This window comes from Salvelinus sp. IW2-2015, linkage group LG35 (assembly GCF_002910315.2).
Source record: "Salvelinus sp. IW2-2015 linkage group LG35, ASM291031v2, whole genome shotgun sequence".
Classification (NCBI taxonomy): domain Eukaryota; kingdom Metazoa; phylum Chordata; class Actinopteri; order Salmoniformes; family Salmonidae; genus Salvelinus; species Salvelinus sp. IW2-2015.
The window spans coordinates 9,467,097-9,487,643 of NC_036874.1; the positions used below are offsets into that span (position 1 = coordinate 9,467,097).

A 20,547-nucleotide genomic window follows, 5' to 3' on the forward strand; every position below is an offset into this window, starting at 1 on the left:
TGGTATCACATGTGCCTAAACAGGACATGATATAAGGAAGAACAATTGTGTGGGATGTCTCTTTAAATTGCTCTTTCAATTTCAGAGAAGACATTACAAAATGTGAGGTAAAACTGAATGAAAGCAGTACCATTGAAAAGATGCTGACTTTTTATACCTTTGAGCCTATCAGAAATTAAAAGTGCAATCAGAAAAAATAATGGATAAAGAAAAGCCTGACATGCCAGCTGCATCTGATTACTGTAAACACATTTTTTTATTTAACCAGGCAAGTCAGTTTAGAACAAATTCTTATTTACAATGAGAGCCTACCAGGGAACAGTTCAGGGCAAAACACCAGATTTTTACCTTGTCACCTCGGGGATTCGATCCAGCAAGCTTTCGGTTAGTGGCCCAACGCCCTAACCACTAGGCTACCTGCTGCACACATACACAACCACTGACTGCAGGAAGCACACAATCAACACCTTGACAGGCTCTCCACGACTGAATGACACAGTTAAACACCTAATACACACCATTTGCTTTAGCAACATTTGAATAATTATCTGTTATGGTGTTTCATTCTTTTTGGTAAAAAATAAGGCTAAATTCAGATGGGTTATTATACAGTGTTTACATTGTGCAATAGAAAGTTTTTTTTTTTAAATATTTAAACAAAAACTGAACAGGTCAAAATAATGTATCCCCACCTTCCCACCAGCACACAAATAATCATGAACTATCTCATTCATGATATGCAATGAAGCAACTAATTATTTAAATAGGGGGGCAACAGAATCCAGACCCGGATATGGTGGTAGTCCAGGGRAGGATTTCTGAATGACCTTTAAAAAAGACAAGCAAGAGTGCAAAACACAAGTTAAGTTACATTTAGGGCAAACCAACCTGAAACTCAGCACTTCAAAACTCGAAAGCATATAATGAAGTCTTGGTGAACGATGCCTTCTTCAAGTTTTGTCAAGGGAAAGAAAACTTCAATGTCTGATGCTTTCTAGMTTTAAATGATAGGTCCTCTACAGAAATGTGMTCTTCTTTTGAGAGATGAAAGGTTGATATACAAAAGAGCAACCCAAATCTATATAAAAGAAGACGTCGAGACAGACTGGGATACGATAACATTGGTAAGGAATTAAGTCTGTACAGTATAGCCTAAATAAATCGAATTATTTGCTCACTGGAAAAATAGTKATTCTTACGTCTTATTAGAAGTAGCGGAGGAAAATAACACCTGATACAATAAACTGGKTAACTGTCTCGAGCATAGTCCATCGGTTACAAGTGCAACGAGTTAACACAACGTATCCACCACGATTATCAGTCAGTCGTTCGTGAATAGAACATCGGTTGGTGGTAAGCGGTGCTGAAATCTGTTATTTCTACCAGTCGCGAACAATCCTGATGTATAAACGCATACAAAAATAACGTGTATTAAATAAATTCGGCTTCTCTAGAAAAAAAAAAATCGACAATGATCTGCTATCTCATGTAGAGACGATGGCGCAACGATATGCACACCCATGTTAAAAAGTGCGATTTACTTTCCAATGTCGAGTTAAGGCTTGCTATGGATGCATAACATCTGCTTGCGATATGTGTTCTTTCTGCTGGTTTGATTAACGTCCGGACGGGAGCTCTTCTTTCTTTCTCGCTTTCCCCCTCTGTGTCCCCATTAAATTATGAGTTGTATTGACTCATCACTCCCCTTGCTGGTGCTGCCTGTGCTTTCCCTTTCTCCTCCTCATTTCAAAAGAAAATACCCCTAAAACAAGACGATTTAACCTGCATATCGAGTGTTGAAGGGAGCCACTCGCGACAGCTGATGTCCTGGCGGAGTGTAGAACCTAAAATAAAGTAAAAAGTGSAAAGAAAACAGAGGATGGTGCGATTTCCGGCTGTGCGCGCAGGAATTTTTAATCAGCTTGATTGGAGTGAGGCGGTTCTGCATTTATTACTGAATAACACACACACACATGCACATACACAGAGGCGCGCATAGGCTATACATATTCGAGATGCTATGCGAATGGACATTATATAGGCTACAGGAGGAACATGTGGAAATGGTTCAAATAGGCCGATATAAACCGCACATCACTGAAATGCTATCTGAGAGAGCACAATAGAATAACTCCCATGCCGTTTTGGCTATTGATCTACGTCAGTCCTGAGTAGCCTAATCGACCCATAAGCTATTCGTATTGTACAAACAAATACCTAAACAAACAAACAAAATTGGTATCCCGAATTATAATAGGCTGTTTGTTTATTACATGGTTACTATTATTTTCCTGAACTTTTCCCATAATAAGATGAATAATAGCCTACAATAATAATTRCAKAATCCYATATRAMGATTATTGAAGASAGATSAAATCTGTTAGGTGTGAACAKAAGCCTGTTAACTGTGTTTGCATATCACTTAGAGGTGCCTCATGGCTGAATATGTCTTATTGCTACAGCACACATCATAGAAGTAGAGGGTGGTGAGCAAAAGCTGTTCTGGTGCCTTTCTAAATAGCTTATGTACACAGTGCATTCATTGCACACATGCTACGAGCAGCCCTACACACGGGTGACAACGCAATAGAGAGCATAGCCAATACTCTACTACTAAAAAGATTGGTTTACGGTACTGACTTTCCCTGACCACAAATATGGCACTGTCCTATCCTCGCACAGGAGAGAGGGGGGACTGGGAGAGAGTGAGTGTGACCTTCCCAAGACCCTAGAGGCGCACCTCAAGGACATCACTGTCAAGGCAGGTGCCTTACAACTTCTGTTGAACAAAGTATTGTCTATAACGGAAAGCAATGTTGCTGTCTATTACTATATACATCACAATACAATTATTCTTGCTCAAATGGGAATGTGCACAGCACAGCGATGCTATAAAACATATGTTTGCACAAACAACGTAGAGAGAACATCAATTGTCACACAGAATCAAATAATGCAAATCATTACAGTTATCCTGCATACCCTGAGATAAACACTATTCTACACGAAAAGATTGTCAGCAGGGGACAATAAACAAAAACAAATGTGGGTGTAAATACTTACAGAGACAGACCAAGATATTAGGTACAGTATATCAGGCATGTTGTCAACACAACATGAAAACAAGGCAGTCCAAATTCATAAAAAAAGCTAAAAAGGAAACCAACCAAAACAGGATGCATTAATACCTGGCAAACCATAAACACAAACTCTATATGTGCAGTGATTGCCTACCTCTTTGGTCAAACACAGAGGAAATGTTGCATATAGAAACAAAATGTTGTATATATATTGTAGTATTTAGTCATAAACCATGGTAAGGCCTATAGCTCCCAGAAATGTTAAGCCAAATCATAAATCTCCTCCCACACAAAAAAAACGGTTGTTTTGTCAATAACGCATAGAGGCGAGCAGAAGGAAATATGTGAGGGGAAAAGATTTGTGATAAAAAGTCCCAACTCTTCAAAAAAGGGTTTCTCTTAAATTCCTGAGAGATGGTTCCTAGAGATGAGACATATTGAGCTCAGGGAAACTCTTAGTTCATACCTGTTTAAGGAGTTTTAAGCCAAGAAGGTAATACTTTATGGTGTTCAAGCTTTATAAGGATTGACCCAGCAGATGACCTCTTTATCATATAAAAATGTGTGTTTTGTGTTTTTTGATAGAAAGAGCACCCGAGTCACTGTATTCCRAATGAATGTATTGCTGAAAAACGTTTGAGCCAGAAGTAAACAGAGCAAGGTAAGATTCAGCGGTATCAAGTTGAGGTGGAACACTGTCTTGACTAAACAACAACACCTAGCTCAATGTCAGTCACTTTCAAAGCAGTGAATCTGTGCTGCCGGTAAGTGATGCTGTCCTATGTCTGTGGCCTGTCACCGGAAGCCCATACTGTATGCTCCAATGTTAAAACCTTACTGAGGTTCAAACTAGTCAGGTTTATGTCACAATTCAATAAACTTAGTAGCCTATCTATAAAATGTTGGGTTGTACAGAGATGTAAAAACTGTCTAAACTGCCAAATTCATACTGCATTCATCAACAGAGTACTGCAGTATTACTTTGTTTTAATCAAGTAAGGTGCATGATAATAAAGATGAAAAGGACAATGCAATATTCTGGGGCTATTACTATGTTATTACAGGGGATACTACTGTAATACTGGGCATGTAGTAAAATGTATAAAAACAACTATCAATCTTTTTGGGTCAAATCCGTTGCTCATTTCACATGATATCACCTGTAATAGCAGGGTCAAGGTTTTATTTAACACATTAGGAAAATTCAAAGCTAAATACATAAAATGTTTTTTATCAAAATGTTTTTGGAGAGACTACACATGACGCTTGCTGTACATTTGGTTGGGTGTACATTTTCATATCTGTCAGAGTGGYCATGGACATAGAAATAACAGCGAATGCGAGCTATAGTCGGGCAAATTGTTATCTGCCGTGACGCAAGCAGCCGCTGTCATTTCCACTGTGATTGTGGGAGACCATCAGAGAGCATTGATAACCCTGCCAGCCAGGTTCTGYCAKTGCCAACAGGTGCTYCCACTGCCAGCGACGTTGGCACAAACATGGCTGTGAAAACCCTCTGACATCCAGAAGGGCACAGATTTGCACTGACTACACCACTGAATCAACAGTACTGATTATCAATTAACATATAGGTTTTTGTATCAGAGAGAAWAAAATATTTTTCARACTGAAAGGCCTCTATCAATACCAGCTGATTACAAACACACTATTGTGATAMATTTACCAGGGCCAAGGCATATGTGTTATTACATGTTTGTAAGAGATGGGTGATGTTATAGCTGAGCTCCTTATTATGAAGCAGTGGTTTGACATGCACATCTTCAATAAAATAAACGATGTCAATATAATGAATGTCTTTAAAGATGAATCTCTGTTAAATAGTGTAATACTTGAGCCATATGATTTAGTTACAATACAAAGCTAGTATCAAGATTCATGGCCATAAACAGTAGGCACATCACATGCACGTGGCCTTTATAAGTAAGATAAGAAGTCGAAAATGGCAATCATAAATCGATTTCACTATCATTTTACAACACCTACTCATGATCACTTCTATTGTGCTGTCACCTTTGCCATCTTTTGCACCACCATATTATATAACTTTACAATTATTATTGCCATATTGTAGCCCCTTCTTTGACCCTCACTATACCATCACATAAAACGATCATGAAGTCCCTTGTTAAATAATGGAGAGAAAATAAGTACYAGGTCAGTTTTAACAACCAGTTTATAATCTACTCTTTAACATGTRAAGATCCTGCAAAAGAAAGRGGCATGAGCGAACSCWGCAATGTTGGCTTAGCGTCTKGGACGARGTGGRTTCTTTGTTGTCCCAYARGCCGAARYCGTCATCACARACAGTATGTAGGTGTTGTGATGTCTTCATGCTCACRACTTTAATGGGCATTAATACGATTATTTGGATTATCTAATACAAATGAGTCTGTCTGCATCTTAGCAGTGTGTGAATACTAACAGCATGGGGTAATGCTGTCAGTGCAGACCTCAGCTTGCTGTGTAGGATCTAGGATATATGAAAGCACACAAAAAAACAATACACTAATAAGCCAATGAGGAATTCAATAATATTTATATTATTAATATTGTTGTGCTGATGTCAAAACATTATTCTAGTACATGCACAAATTCCCTCTCCAATAATGAGATATTGTTTATACAGTAGTAGGTATTTTCAAGTGTGTTTGCATTGAGCATTGTTTGCATTGTGTGTAGACAACAAACCAATTACCAAAGTTACATGAACACTTGAAGAGGATAGTGTCCGGTGAAAATTGTTTTAGTTGAAGGGACATTTCCAGCAGTATTACATGGTGTGCCACATATAAAAATGAACTATTACTAAAAAGACATCAGTGAGAAACTGAGAGATCCTTTGAGTACTCAGTCATTAATCAGTGAACCTGAATATGAAAGATATTCCATATCAGCAATGGATAGTGTTCTTTAAACTGAATGAGTTGTAGGCTCTCTATTAGGCCCTCATAGTCAGTATGGTTTTTAATTAAAAGTGAAAGAAAGTAAATCATGTTTTTAAAATTCTGATTTGGCAGTGTTGTGTCGTCGTCGGAGAAAGAGAGTGCGATTCAAATGAACATCTTAAAGTTTCCTAAGTGCTTAATTATTTTATAATCACATGAATGTCCAAAGTAGAACCGGACGACGTCCCCGCCCACTTACTGGAAGACCTTTTCACTTTTCTCTGAACAGGCCTCACAGTATGCGTCAAGTCGTAGACGCCGGCATCAAAGAGTAACAGAAATGAGACGGTGACGATTTTGAGAAGCCGCATGCTCTTACAAAATATACTATTTGCCTCACAGAACGGAACTCTGACGCCCACCACTAGTACGATGTGTGGTGTGCACTGTACAACTCCCCACACACACGGAAACACAGGTTTCTCGGTATCCGAGATTGAGCTGGTCCCAGCTCTGTGTCTGTCTGGGCCTATTTGCATCATAAGGTCAAGATCGCTGTCCCGAGCCACAGCAGCCGTAGCGACAGTGGTGCCACGACGACGACCGGGTCATGATTAACACAGGGCCAGAGCTGGCCTCATTTTAATCTGCCCACAGGAATCTTTATTAATGATTCAAAACAAATGATTGTGTCCCCGAGGCTGGTGAGAGGACCCTGTATCGGCTTGTTTATCCCCCTTCGCTTTTATCGAATTATAAAACAAATTAGTCATAGAACAATRAACTAGCATCAGTTTCAGGGCCTTGGAAATGACTTTTCTGTCACTGGTTGCAGGGCCAGTGCTCATCACATGACTGAATAATTAGAACTCTAATTTCTGCCTCGTGGATTGCAACATATCAACAATTAATAGCTAGAGAGACAGGGTTGTGTGTTTCGGAAAGCAACACTGAAGATGGCTTTGTCCACGCTTTGTTGTTAAGCTACACAGTGAGGGGGGGGGGGGGCAAAGATGATGCAAAGGATGCCATATACTCTGCTGTGGAGGATACTTGAAAGGACAAAACTACGGTTGGTGCAGGAGAACTCTTAAGAGGGTTAAGTGAATGTGGGCAGGTGAAACAAATGTTTACTACGCACAGTACACAGAAAGGCTACTGAGCCAACCATTCCATAGGCCTGGGTGGGAGAATTGGATAAGGAGTGAAAACTTGTCAATGCAGTTTTATCTACATATTTTCCTCTGCACATTTAATCTGCAGTCAAAGGATTCATCATCCACCACTGTACAAAACATTTGACAAGGGAATGGTTGAGGTTGTGTTTGTGTGTACAAGAGAATACAGTATCGGTTGAAATMGTTTCATCGGAGTATGTGGGTGGGTATTAACAATCTGATCTTAGCAGGATGCGAATTCCACCAAAGCACTCGGTTCCTTTTTTGTTGCATTATCTGAACAAAGGATTCAGGAAAACCTACACAGATCGGATAATGACAAGCATAAAAATAAAACACAATTTWAAAAAATCAAGAAATCAAAACATATGTTGGGCCTGAAATAAGGTGATTTGAATTATAAAAAGTTCAAGGTATCAGTCAACATGTGTTTCAAATTGTGTTTGTTATGGTGCCGTGAAGCATGCAAACAATTGCTATTCAATTTTTTACAGAAATGTAATTTTGCCAAACCGTGACAGAATCGACATGACAGACTTTGGTTATTTATCTCTGTGGAAAGACAGGCTCCCCATTCAACCGAACAGTGCTGATTGTGAGGACCAGAAACAATGCAAGCTTTTATCGTTAAGCCAAGGAATCTGGATCAACAGTATGCAAAGCATATGCCAAAATAAATTGTTTTCAACATGCTGGGGCAACATATCCCCCTTTTAAAGGAGTCTCAGATCATGGCAAAATGTGCTGTAACTCTGCAGTTGCATACAAGTGCGCATCCAGGGTGGTATGTCTGTAATTGTCAGGCCTTTTTACATTTTTGACACTGAGCCCTGGAATGTGRAAACAATCCCTATTAAGACAKAGACCTWWWWCCKKAACTGGTTGCAGCATGTCATCAAAAAGMCTKAGATTCATTGTTACCTTTGTTCTCTATTAGCAATCATAARAMACCTATTTRAGAGGAGGTGGAATCCCCAAAGAGCCACACATTAAAAAACGAGACAGGCCTCTTATTTACTGGCGACAGTCTAATAAATGCATTTGCTGGCAGCTAAACAGGTATTTACTCTGCTCCCTACCACAGGTATAATTTCACTGTTTGCTGAGCTGTTATTTCTACAGTGCTAATTATCGAGGGTGGTAAAGACGATTAATGGTTTTACCCTAGATATCAGTCTCAGCACAGCGAGACACAACCCAACTCTAAACTCTCCAAGTACTTGGCTGTATGAATTTTAATAATGTAGAGATCTTCGTAGGTGGTATTTTGAAGAAGCCCCAGACTCTGTTAGCTACACCCTAACCTGAAGCCATCGTTTAAAAAAAAAAAAAAAAAGTCTGGAGGTTTTACCATTTAGAGTCAACATCTTTTTTTTCTTCTTCAGAAACAAGCTACAACTGCAAGAATCTTGAGTGAATAATTCAGTTTCAAGCGTCAGTGTTGTTGAGTGTCGTTGAGCCTTCATCATGTGTTCTTGAGGAGAAGTTCCACATCAGTAGCAAAGAGAAAACCTCTATGATGTACTGTACTGCCTAATTGGTCTCTTAMGGTCAATACATGAACTGAAGACGTTGTTTCCTCTCGCCCACCTATTATGTAAGTTAGTATCTATTACTATGTACTTCCAACCCTACATCCCTTACCACAACTGCTGTTTAACTGCTGTGGGGACCTCATCTGAAAGAGCACTATGAGTTGCACACCCTACTCCTGTTTTCTGTACTGTATGTTAAGAGCAGCAGCCAACATTCAGCTGAGCCTGCAAAGCCTCTGCTCCCTCAGAATCTTCTCCCGTATGCTAGAGCGACCTGACAAATGAAGTGGCAATTATTGGAGATGTGAGGCAAAAGTGCCACGAAGATGAGTAGGGTGGAGAGGAGAGGGAGAGATCCCCTATGTGTGTTTCTAACAGTTCTCAAACAGTAGGTTGATTTCCTGCTATTACAGAGCAGTCAATAACAAAGACGCGCACTACTTTCACTTTGGTGCACTAACAAATATAACCCGACTTTTGATAACCTCAAAAACATCTATAGGCAAAGACAGGCAGTTAAATGTCTTGGTATTTCTTCTGCTTTTATTCTTGATAATTGATCGCCTTATGGTCATTATTACATGTCAAAGGAATTTACAAAAGGGTATMTGAACATGAAACAGTTATGGCACAATGATAGGCTTCTTCTGAGCATGACTATTGGATCTGTGTCCTGTTAGGTATCTGGACTGTTAGCACTGTGCTCACCATCTGACTTGTGTTGTTCCTGTCAAATAACGTTAAGTAACAGATTTTGGTAAAAGATCAAGGAGTGTGTGTGTGTTTGTGTGTGTGTGTTTGTGAGTGTGTGTGTGTGCCACTTTCACAACGGCTAGCTAAGTGTTAAGACTGGTTTTAGTAAGCAGAAAGTGAGACTGAGAGGGCTACCAGCAGCGCTCAACGTTCAACGTTCAGTCTTTCATCTTAAACAGGACTTACAAGAAGTGACACGGTCGCTNAATTCCACCAAAGCACTCGGTTCCTTTTTTGTTGCATTATCTGAACAAAGGATTCAGGAAAACCTACACAGATCGGATAATGACAAGCATAAAAATAAAACACAATCACATTTTTTCAAGAAATCAAAACACATGTTGGGCCTGAAATAAGGTGATTTGAATTTTAAAAAGTTCAAGGTATCAGTCAACATTTATTTCAAATTGTGTTTGTTATTGTGCAGTGAAGCATGCAAACAATTGCTATTCAATTTTTTACAGAATTGTCATTTTGCCAAACCGTGACAGAATCGACATGACAGACTTTGGTTATTTATCTCTGTGGAAAGACAGGCTCCCCATTCAACCAAACAGTGCTGATTGTGAGGACCAGAAACAATGCAAGCTTTTATCGTTAAGCCAAGGAATCTGGATCAACAGTATGCAAAGCATATGCCAAAATAAATTGTTTTCAACATGCTGGGGCAACATATCCCCCTTTTAAAGGAGTCTCAGATCATGGCAAAATGTGCTGTAACTCTGCAGTTGCATACAAGCGCGCATCCAGGGTGGTATGTCTGTAATTGTCAGGCCTTTTTACATTTTTGACACTGAGCCCTGGAATGTGCAAACAATCCCTATTAAGACACAGACCTTTTTCCCCAACTGGTTGCAGCATGTCATCAAAAAGTCTCAGATTCATTGTTACCTTTGTTCTCTATTAGCAATCATAATAGACCTATTTTAGAGGAGGTGGAATCCCCAAAGAGCCACACATCAAAAAACGAGACAGGCCTCTTATTTACTGGCGACAGTCTAATAAATGCATTTGCTGGCAGCTAAACAGGTATTTACTCTGCTCCCTACCACAGGTATAATTTCACTGTTTGCTGAGCTGTTATTTCTACAGTGCTAATTATCGAGGGTGGTAAAGACGATTAATGGTTTTACCCTAGATATCAGTCTCAGCCCAGCGAGACACAACCCAACTCTAGACTCTCCAAGTCCTTTGCTGTATGAATTTTAATAGCGTAGAGATCTTCGTAGGAGGTATTTTGAACAAGCCCCAAACTCTTTTAGCTACACCCTAACCTGAAGCCATCGTTTAGCCGCAAAAGTCTGGAGGTTCTACCATTTAACATCCACATCATTTTTTCTTCTTCTTCAAAAACAAGCTACCACTGCAAGGAGCTTGAGTGAATAATTCAGTTTCAAACGTCAGTGTTGTTGAGTGTCATTGAGCCATCATCGTGTGTTTTTTGAGGAGAGGTAGCAAAGAGGGAACCTCTACGATGTACTGTACTGCCTAATTGGTCTCTTAGGGTCAGGACATGAACTGAAGAGGTTGTTTCCTCTCGCCCACCTATTATGTAAGTTAGTATCTATTACTATGTACTTCCAACCCTACATCCCTTACCACAACTGCTGTTCAACTGCTGTGGGGACCTCATCTGAAAGAGCACTATGAGTTGCACACACTACTCCTGTCTTCTGTACTGTATGTTAAGAGCAGCAGCCAACGTTCAGCTGAGCCTGCAATTCCTCCGCTCCCTCAGAATCTTCTCCCGTATGCTAGAGCGACCTGACAAATGAAGTGGCAATTATTGTAGATGTGAGGCAAAAGTGCCACCAGGATGACTAGGGTGGAGAGGAGAGGGAGAGATCCCCTAGGTGTGTTTCTAACAGTTCTCATACAGTAGGTTGATTTCCTGCTATTACAGAGCAGTCAATAACAAAGACGGGCACTACTTTCACTTTGGTGCCTTGACAAATATAACCTGACTTTTGATAACCTCAAAAACATCTATAGGCAAAGACAGACAGTTAAATGTCTCTGTATTTCTTCTGCTTTTTTTCTTGATAATTGATCGCCTTATGGTCATTATTACATGTCGAAGGAATTTGCAAAAGGGTATGTGAACATGAAACAATTATGGCACAATGATAGGCTTCTTCAGAGCATCACTATTGGATCTGTGTCCTGTTAGGTATCTGGACTGTTAGCACTGTGCTCACCATCTGACTTGTGTTGTTCCTGTCAAATAACGTTAAGTAACAGATTTTGGTAAAAGATCAAGGAGTGTGTGTGTGTTTGTGTGTGTGTGTTTGTGAGTGTGTGTGTGTGCCACTTTCACAATGGCTAGCTAAGTGTTAAGACTGGTTTTAGTAAGCAGAAAGTGAGACTGAGAGGGCTAACAGCAGCGCTCAACGTTCAACGTTCAGTCTTTCATCTTAAACAGGACTTACAAGAAGTGACACGGTCGCTAAAACAGGAAAAGGCTGTGACATTGTTCTGTGAAATAGTGACCAGATTAACTACAACGGCTCCTCAAACTGTGAGAGATTTGACAAGATACAATCACCTCTATTAAAACCATAACCTGTTTTTTTCCAGCTTGTGCCACTTTGACCTCTTAAAAATGCATGAGCACTACTAATGGCAGGACTATCAGACTCTCAGCATACAGGACTATCAGACTCTCAGCATACGTGACTATCAGACTCTCAGCATACAGGACTATCACACTCTCAGCATACAGGACTATCTCAGACTCTCAGCATACAGGACTATCACACTCTCCAGCGTTACAGGGGACTATCACACCTCAGCGTCTCACCAGGACTATCACACTCTCAGCGTACAGGACTACACACTCTCAGCATACAGGACTTACCAGACACTCAGGCATACAGGACATCACACTCTCAGCATACAGGACTATCACACTCTCAGCATACAGGACTATCACATCTTCAGCATACAGGACTATCACACTCTCAGCGTTACAGGACTATCACACTCTCAGCGTACAGGACACTATCACACTCTCAGCATACAGGACTACCACACTCTCAGCATACAGGACTACCACACTCTCAGCATACAGGACTATCACACTCTCAGCATACAGTCAGCAGTGGAAAGAAAAATGTTGACACTAGATTTGTCGAATCAACTTCTTCTATAACATATTGCATAGGCTTATTAGGCTAGTTAGAAATATTAGACATACAAACTTTTCCTCCTGTAAAAGAATACTTAACATTTAAGATTATAAGATTAAAAGTATAAGATTACCTAAAACGTAACTATGGTAAATGCAATTCTCCATATCATGCTGATTTTACCTGATGTCCCTGTGGATAATTGTTTTAATAAATACATATTTTCCATATTGAATTATTTTACTAATATTAGCTGATATAAAGATACCATGACATTTTTCAGGGCTGAGACAATAGACAGCTTGTTAACCTATCAGTGATCAGTGAATCAGATCAGATTAATCTAAGTCAGCAGCAATGCTAGTGATTATCGCATGACAAGAATCCAAGCCGTACTGACATATGTGAAAGAGAATGCTGTGAACCTGAACAAAACCACAACACACCTATGCCCACACAATCTCACAATGGGACACTACAACTTCCCATAACATGCCCTTACACACACACTCATCTGGATTTTTCTGAAAACACTGTATCAGCACAATTACAAAAACCTCAATTAGACAAAAACTCAAGGCCATCATTACTACTTTTACCCAATATGCTCACTATCAGTTGCAATACATGTTGTCAACGCAACCACTGCAAAAGGGGATATTCATTATGTTCGCAATCCACTTTATTTCTTCATTTACTATTTGAGTTCCATTAGGCTACAATGCATTTGATTATGAAGCAATTATAAAGCAATTCTTCATGAAGTGCAGCGTTAGATATATAAGTAGTACGGTATAATAACTATGTTCTCTGACTATTAAAGATCACCTATTGTTTGAATCCTGGAAAATGTAAAGTTATCTGGATAACTATCTTAAACTATATGGATTAGTTGGAGTGTGTGAGTTATGTCTTAAAATAAGCATTTGAACGATTATCACTTGACTTCATAAAACACCCATTGGCAAATTAAAAGGGGGTGCTATCATGGCCTGTTGGTATAGGCTAATAGACTACTTAGCCTACTTGTTATTAACACGTGATATAAACTGTCACGTTCTGAAAGTATATAATTAATCTAACAGTATGTTAAACAATTGCCGCGACAAAAAAATAACTTTTGTCAAAGACACTGTTATCTATGCCTATATAACAATAAAGGTGGCTAATGTTTTTCTATTGTGGTTATTCCAAGACACCACTCAAAACAAATACTGGTCATGTAATGCATTTTTCTAGGCAAGTTTGCAGGTAGCCTAGGCTACATCACGGAACTGAAAAGATAAGGAAGCACAGAGTTGGTGCGTTCCCTCAAGATGCGCAATATACATGAATCGGTTTAACCTCATTCAAGAGTGCCTATTAAGTCTGGAATATGCCGAGTTATTATTTACAACTGAACGAAACGCGACACAAAAGTATAGACATTTACATATTATAGCCTATTGTAGTATTTAATCTATAGCCTATCATAAATCATGCACTCAGAACGTAGAGATTGTCTTCTCTAAATAGAAGACATAAATGTGCCAATATTTAGATGCATTTTGGCCTTCAGTCGGTTATCGAGAAGGGTCTGAAAACTGTTGGTCAACTGACCTAAATGCTTACTGTCAAAGACTACTTCCGTTCATTCCAGGATCACACCTACATTTTTTAAATATGTGGACATTCCAGTCTGTCGGTAGCCTACAAAATAGCAAATAGCAAAAATAAGCGGGTTCTGTTGAATTGAAAGAGAAAAAAATGAATTCAGGAGAAAATGTAACAATACCTTCAAAGTTAGCAGTTACCGTGAAGCCTCTTGTTTTCCATCAAAAGTTCAGAATTCTAATAGAGTCTGCTCCACCTTGACGGATCCAAAACTGCTCGGAGAATTCCGGTTGAGAAAGACACACGAGCTGTCAAAACTGCACTCGCAAAGACTGCGCAAAGCTGAACTTCGGAGAGCCAGAATTGAGCGCAAATGCAAGCAACGTGTGCTGCGGGAGTGTGCTAGATTTGAGTAGCGGCATGAGAGGAGGGTTTCTTTGAAAGGGTGGCAGGTAAACGAACCGCCCCTCCCCGTTCCTGATGCTCAAATCGATGATTTGCCAGCTGTGGCGCAGCTTGTCTCGTGCCCCACTTTAGTTTTTACAACGCTCTTCTCCCGGCGCGCTCTCCAGGGTCTCCAGGGAGCTCTACGCGGGAATAGCAGATAGGAGCCGACTGCCAGGAGAGCGTTCACACTCATTCATTTTCATATCTACACGCCACATGTTTGGGTGTCAAGAAAAACGACTGATAATATAAAACATTGCGTGTTCATAAGATACATTTGTTTGAGGGTGCGCATGGCCCCATTTTAACAATGGTGCATGGCAAACAGATCATTATATTGTCCAAACTCTCAAATTGGTCCTGCCGGATAATATAACACTATAGGGGCTTCCTAGGCAGTGGTTTGTAGTGTTGGTATCCAACCTGGTCTCAGAGCACAACATCAAGTATCAAATCAATTACGGCACCGGATATCATAGCCTAACATTTCATCCATGGTTAACCAAACAAGCGATAAAATAACCACTTCATTGTTTCATTTCCATCAATGTCAGTTGAAAAGATAATAAAAACTGCTATACGAGACAAACTTGTTGAAAGGCTTTTGCATTGCAAAGATAACACACACACACACACACATTTAAAAATAACAATAATTACATTTACAATGAATAAATTGTAAAAATAACAATAATAATATGTAAATAATATAGCCTACTTTCTACGTAAGAAAAATGCCTTTGGCATTCTATACCTAACATTTAAATCACTTAAGACTGCAAGCTGTTGCTTCAGCCATAGTTAATACAGTAGCCGAAAATTGCGCATTTATGGCTACTGTATGGCACAATCGAATTAAAAATCGTCTTGTGGTCGATAAGAGTGCCACCTATAAGGCTTTATTAGTGCAAAGCTAATAAAATACTGAATTAGATTTTCTATATAATTTTACTCAATTTGGTTATTGGATTATGCCTGTTTGAAAATGTGTTAACAATTTAACAAAAGGCGGTTGGAAGGAGAGGAGAACATTTACATGTATTTAATTTGCTAAAAGTTAATTGCAGTCTATATGAGAGGTTTTCTCAAATTTCTACAAAAACAATTGAAATAGGTATTTGCTAAATACAGTAGGTTCACCTGTATAAATATGATGGGTTGAAAACATTTTGCCAATGTGAAAACGTGCGTCATGCTTTGTAAAGTAAAGGTAAATAAATGTAGGTAACTTTGATATAGTCAATGATGGCCATGCACTGCAAAGGGTATGCATGTGTAAACATTCAAAGGAACAGAGTGGTTGTATTACATGACCAAACTGTGTAGCCTATGAGGACGTGGTCATTTAATTGTGTAATTGACTTTTCCTCAGAATGTGTTATCTAATACATTTTTGGAATAAGGCAAAAGGTACTTCAAGTATGATGTAATGATGACTCTGTTTTTTAATTCTATATGATAGTGGGCTTTTGTTGTTACATCATTTTCTCTCTCTCTCTCTCAGGCGTGTGTGTGTGTGCGTGCGTGCGTGCGTGTAGAATAAGTTGTCTGGACTAAGTGATTGACGATTTGATCTTTGATTGATTATTTTAACGTGCACACAGAGGTACCAGAAGTTGCAGTTGTGCTGCAATGAGGCGCTGCAGCACAACCATAAAGAACTAAACTAAAATCCCAGAAGGAGTTGTAGCATAACAATTACTTTACCGGTAGGCCTACTACTTTGTAACAAGTAAGAATGAGTGTAACGTTAACTATTTCAAATGGTTCTTTTTGGATGCAGGTTTATTGTAAGGCACAGGAAGAAAAACTTCTCAGAAAGGTGTATTTGTTGTGGGTTTGGGAATCCACAAAAGCCATTTTGGTTTCATAATGAGTTATATCTGAAATCTACATTTTAAAAAACTCAGTTTCTCTGTATGATTAATTTACTGCAATCTCATGGGAGAATGAAGTGGCTTCCAAAGTTACAGTTAAAGGGACTCGGAGATTACGTTTTTTACTGTTATTTTATGTTTAAGTTTGCATTTTGCCTCAATAGAATTTAAAGATATGGATAACAAACAATTGATGTATTTACTCAAATGTAGACGTATCCTCCTCCACCTGATTAGTTGCTCAAGCACTGCTTTGTTTTTCCCACTTTGGCCACAAGGGGGACTACTATGACGTTTGCATCAGACAGATGGCAGAACTCAAGAGGACAGAAACAGAAAAGTGATGACCCTTTCTCCCCATAATCCTGATTTCTTACCCATCAGTCAGGTCGGGGACATTTTATAAAATTGTTTTGCTTTTCATCTCATTGACCAACAACCACACATTAAAAACTTTACAAAACTGCTAAATGTAATGGTAATATCTTTAAAACTGTAATAGCTGTATAATAACTATCTCTATAGAGACATTACACTTTGATAGTTGTGAGTATTGGAGAAGTATTATGGATATTCCAAATAGCAGTGATAATGCATATTATCAACTATTCGACACTGAGCTGTAGTAACATGGAAACCTCTCTTGCTCGGAATATAGTTAAAAGAACTGAGATGTGAGAAGTGAAGTTTACACAAACCATGATCAAGCAATACCATGGGCTGGGTCCACAAAACATTTTAATTGTCTGTGTTTTTCTGAAGACAGTAAACAGTACTTTTAAGATTACAAGGGTTCAACACTCCAGAATTCATGTTTCCCGACCAACTTAATGGCAAGACATCATTGCATTTCCATCAAGTGGGTCTATTTTAATTACAGACTATTTTCTACTGAATGTAATTTGTCTAAAAAAMATGCCTTGAGCCACGAGTCAGACGTCTCGTCTAAATCTGGAATGTGTTTTATTGTTTTGATTTTGTGGTTACTGTTCACTGCTCGCTTGAGTTACTCTCTTTCATAATTAAGTTCTCATCACCTTTTATGCTTAACAAGAACTCCTGAGGAATCGAAACTAGCACTTGTCATCTACTTGTATTTTCCAGAATTTCATGTTGTTTTCTGATAATTTCACCATTTCACAGGGCGTATTGTCTCTATTTTCACCCGTTACAAATCAAATAGGGAATTTGAGCTCAATCCTTCCCTACCCTCCCACCACTGTAGCCAAATCAAACCAAATCAAATTTTATTTGTCACATACACATAGTTAGCAGATGTTAATGCGAGTGTAGCGAAATGCTTGTGCTTCTAGTTCCGACAATGCAGTAATAACCAACAAGTAATCTAACCTAACAATTCTCTACCTCTCTAGCCTCTACCTCTCCCCAATTCTGTATGTGGCGATGGGACCTTCATGTCTAACTTGATGTGTTCTGCTGTGTTAAACATGCTCACAGCCCAGATGAAACGCTATTAATCCTCATTCATCTGCTCCCTCAAGATGCTGCTGTGCTCCGTCAGGGAGGACTCTGAAGAGGAGAACCAAGCAGAACAATAAGCTGACCCACAGAGGCCCTATCCAAACTGCACATGCCTAATATGCCTACTGCACTAATGGTGTGTCAGTCAGTCAGGTTCACAGTTCTAGGTTCTCAGTAATAGTATTTATCATGTCTGTTTGCCCACTGGTTGTTAATGGCTGCTAAATGTCAGTAAAGTGTATCAAATACAATTTATTGTCCATTTGTTACAGCGAACAACAGAAATGTGTCTTCCGCTCTGTTCTAAACCCCCCTGACATCACGCATACAGGTGAGATGAGCACAGGGTCAAGCTGCAGTGCAGCGTGCCTGGATGGAGAGCGTGTTGTGGGGTTAAGGGACCAACGGTAGGGGAATGTCTTGAGGATGTGAACCCAGCAGCCCTCCAGTTTCCAGATAAATTCTGACTGTTTTTCCTGCGCCTGGCCTGGGATTCATACCTGCCACCTTTTGGCCACAGGTCCATCTCCGTAGCCTTTGGGCTAACTACCGCCCCAAGTGTATGGCTACACACTCAGTCAGTGAGGTGTTGCTATAACAGAACATTCAACAGTGCAATTCATACCCTTGTCATCCAAATTAGTCTTGTGAGACCATCCTTCCAAACCTCGTCTAGTTGAAGCCTGGGCTTCCGAGGCTAAATCCATACTTCCTGTCACCTTTATGCTACCTGTAAGTGAAAGACGAGAAAAAAAATGATCTTTCAGTTTTTACAATCACACAAGCAAATGACATTTACATGTCAAAACTCAGTTATTGGTAGGCTACAAGCAGAGTTTACAGTATGCTGAAACATTCCATAAACAATTACAGTAAGTTCTGTTGATTAACTCTCCCAGTAGTTGAACCTTATCTAACCCGCAGCCCTCCACTCCGAACTGCCTGGTCTGGCATGCCTGCCAATACTAAGCATTTGAAGTTCCCACAATGCCCCTGTCTGTGTGTTTGACATGCACCTCAGCACAGCGCTCCAGTCACAGCAAGACATCATATCTTCCAGGAGAGTCTATTAGCCGTGCTTAATTAAACTAATGTAATTAGACATATCCAAACTCACACAACTGAATCGTTGATAAGGAAGCGGCCATGAGAGGAGTAGTGTTGCCACATCCTCTGGCTAGACATTATTAATGGTAGGCCTACCTATTACACAGTAATACGCTCCCCGCTGAGCTTGAGAGCTCGTGCGTGGATAATGTGTCTACTTGTGAAATAAATGCTTGGGATGTAGCCTACTGTATCTGAAGTTTTTCAGATTTTGTAAAACCAACGATGAATATGGGTCGATAGAGCAAGCAATGCTCGTATTGTAAACTAGAAAGCTTGTGACTGGCAAATTACATACATTTCTTCAAATTTTGGGTGGACCCAAAGGATGCTGATAATCAATGACTGATGAACACTAAAGCAGAATTTCTCTCTATATCATTATTTTGATTTGTTTGGAGTCATTGAGTGTGTGAGTGACTCATTGAGTGTAAGTGAGTCATTGAGTGTGAGTGAGTCATTGAGAGTGTATAAGTCATTGAGTGTAAGTGAGTCATTGAGTGTGAGTGAGTCATTGAGAGTGAGTGAGTTGTTGAGAGTGTGAGTGAGTCATGTAGTGTGCGTGAGTTATTGAGAGTGTGAGTGAGTCATTGAGTGTGAGGGAGTCATTGAGTGCTATTAAGTCATTGAGTGTGTGAGTGTGTCATTGAGTGTGTGAGTGAGTCATTAAGTGTGAGTGAGTCTTTGAGTGTTATTAAGTCATTGAGTGTGTGTTAGTGAGACGTGAGTGTGATGGGTCATCGAGTCTTATAAGTCCATTGAGTGTGGGTGAGTGGTGCCATTTGAGTGGAGTGGACTTTGAGTGTGAGTGAGTTTTGAGTGTTATTAAAGTATTGAGTGTGTAAGTGATTCAGTGAGTGTGAGTTGAGTGAGATCTCATCTAGTGTGTTATTAGTGTCATTGAAGCTCTTGAGGAGTGGTGTCATTGAAGGTGTGAGGTGAGTCTTTGCTGTTAATGGTTAATCATTGAGTTGTGCTGTGATGTGTGTCATTGAGTGATTGAGGTGAGTCATTGAGTGTAGTGAAGTATTGTGAGTGTTTAATATTGAAGTCATTGAGTTGTGTGGAGTGGTGTCATTGAGGTGGGAGTGGAGTTCCATTTCTTGACTGGTCGTTTTATTGTCATGTGTGTGTCATTGAGTGTGTGAGTGAGGTGCTTGAGTGTAGAAGTGGAGTCTTTGAGTGGTTATTAAAGTCATTAAGTGTGTGTGAGTCAGTCATTGAGTGTGAGTGGTCAATTGAGCGTCGAGGGAATTATTTGAGTGTTAATTAAGTCATTGAGTGTGTGAGTAAGTCATTGAGTGTGGCTGTGAGTCATGGAGAGTGTGAGTGAGTCATTGAGAGAGTGAGTGAGACAGTGAGTGTGAGTGAGTCATTGAGTCCTTATTAAGTCATTGAGTGTGTGGAGTGTGCCAATTGAGTGTGAGTGAGTCTTTGAGTGTGAGTGAGTTTTTTTTAGTG

The 20,547-nt window shown here is 39.6% G+C and overlaps 1 protein-coding gene across 12 annotated transcripts in view; it reads right to left on the minus strand.

The window, feature by feature from the left end:
- The window catches only part of satb1b (SATB homeobox 1b), a 56,908-nt gene extending 42,266 nt beyond the window's left edge, over positions 1-14,642 (minus strand). For 6 of the 12 annotated variants that reach the window (XM_023980279.3, XM_070437344.1, XM_023980273.3 and 3 more), the window contains exon 1: positions 14,355-14,642. The gene's annotated coding sequence lies outside the window, so the exon portion shown is untranslated. Of the gene's footprint in view, positions 1-888; positions 1,951-14,354 lie in introns of those variants that run through there. The other 6 variants (XM_070437345.1, XM_023980278.3, XM_023980272.3 and 3 more) reach the window with 2 other exon arrangements.
- Positions 14,643-20,547: the final 5,905 nt, after the last annotated feature.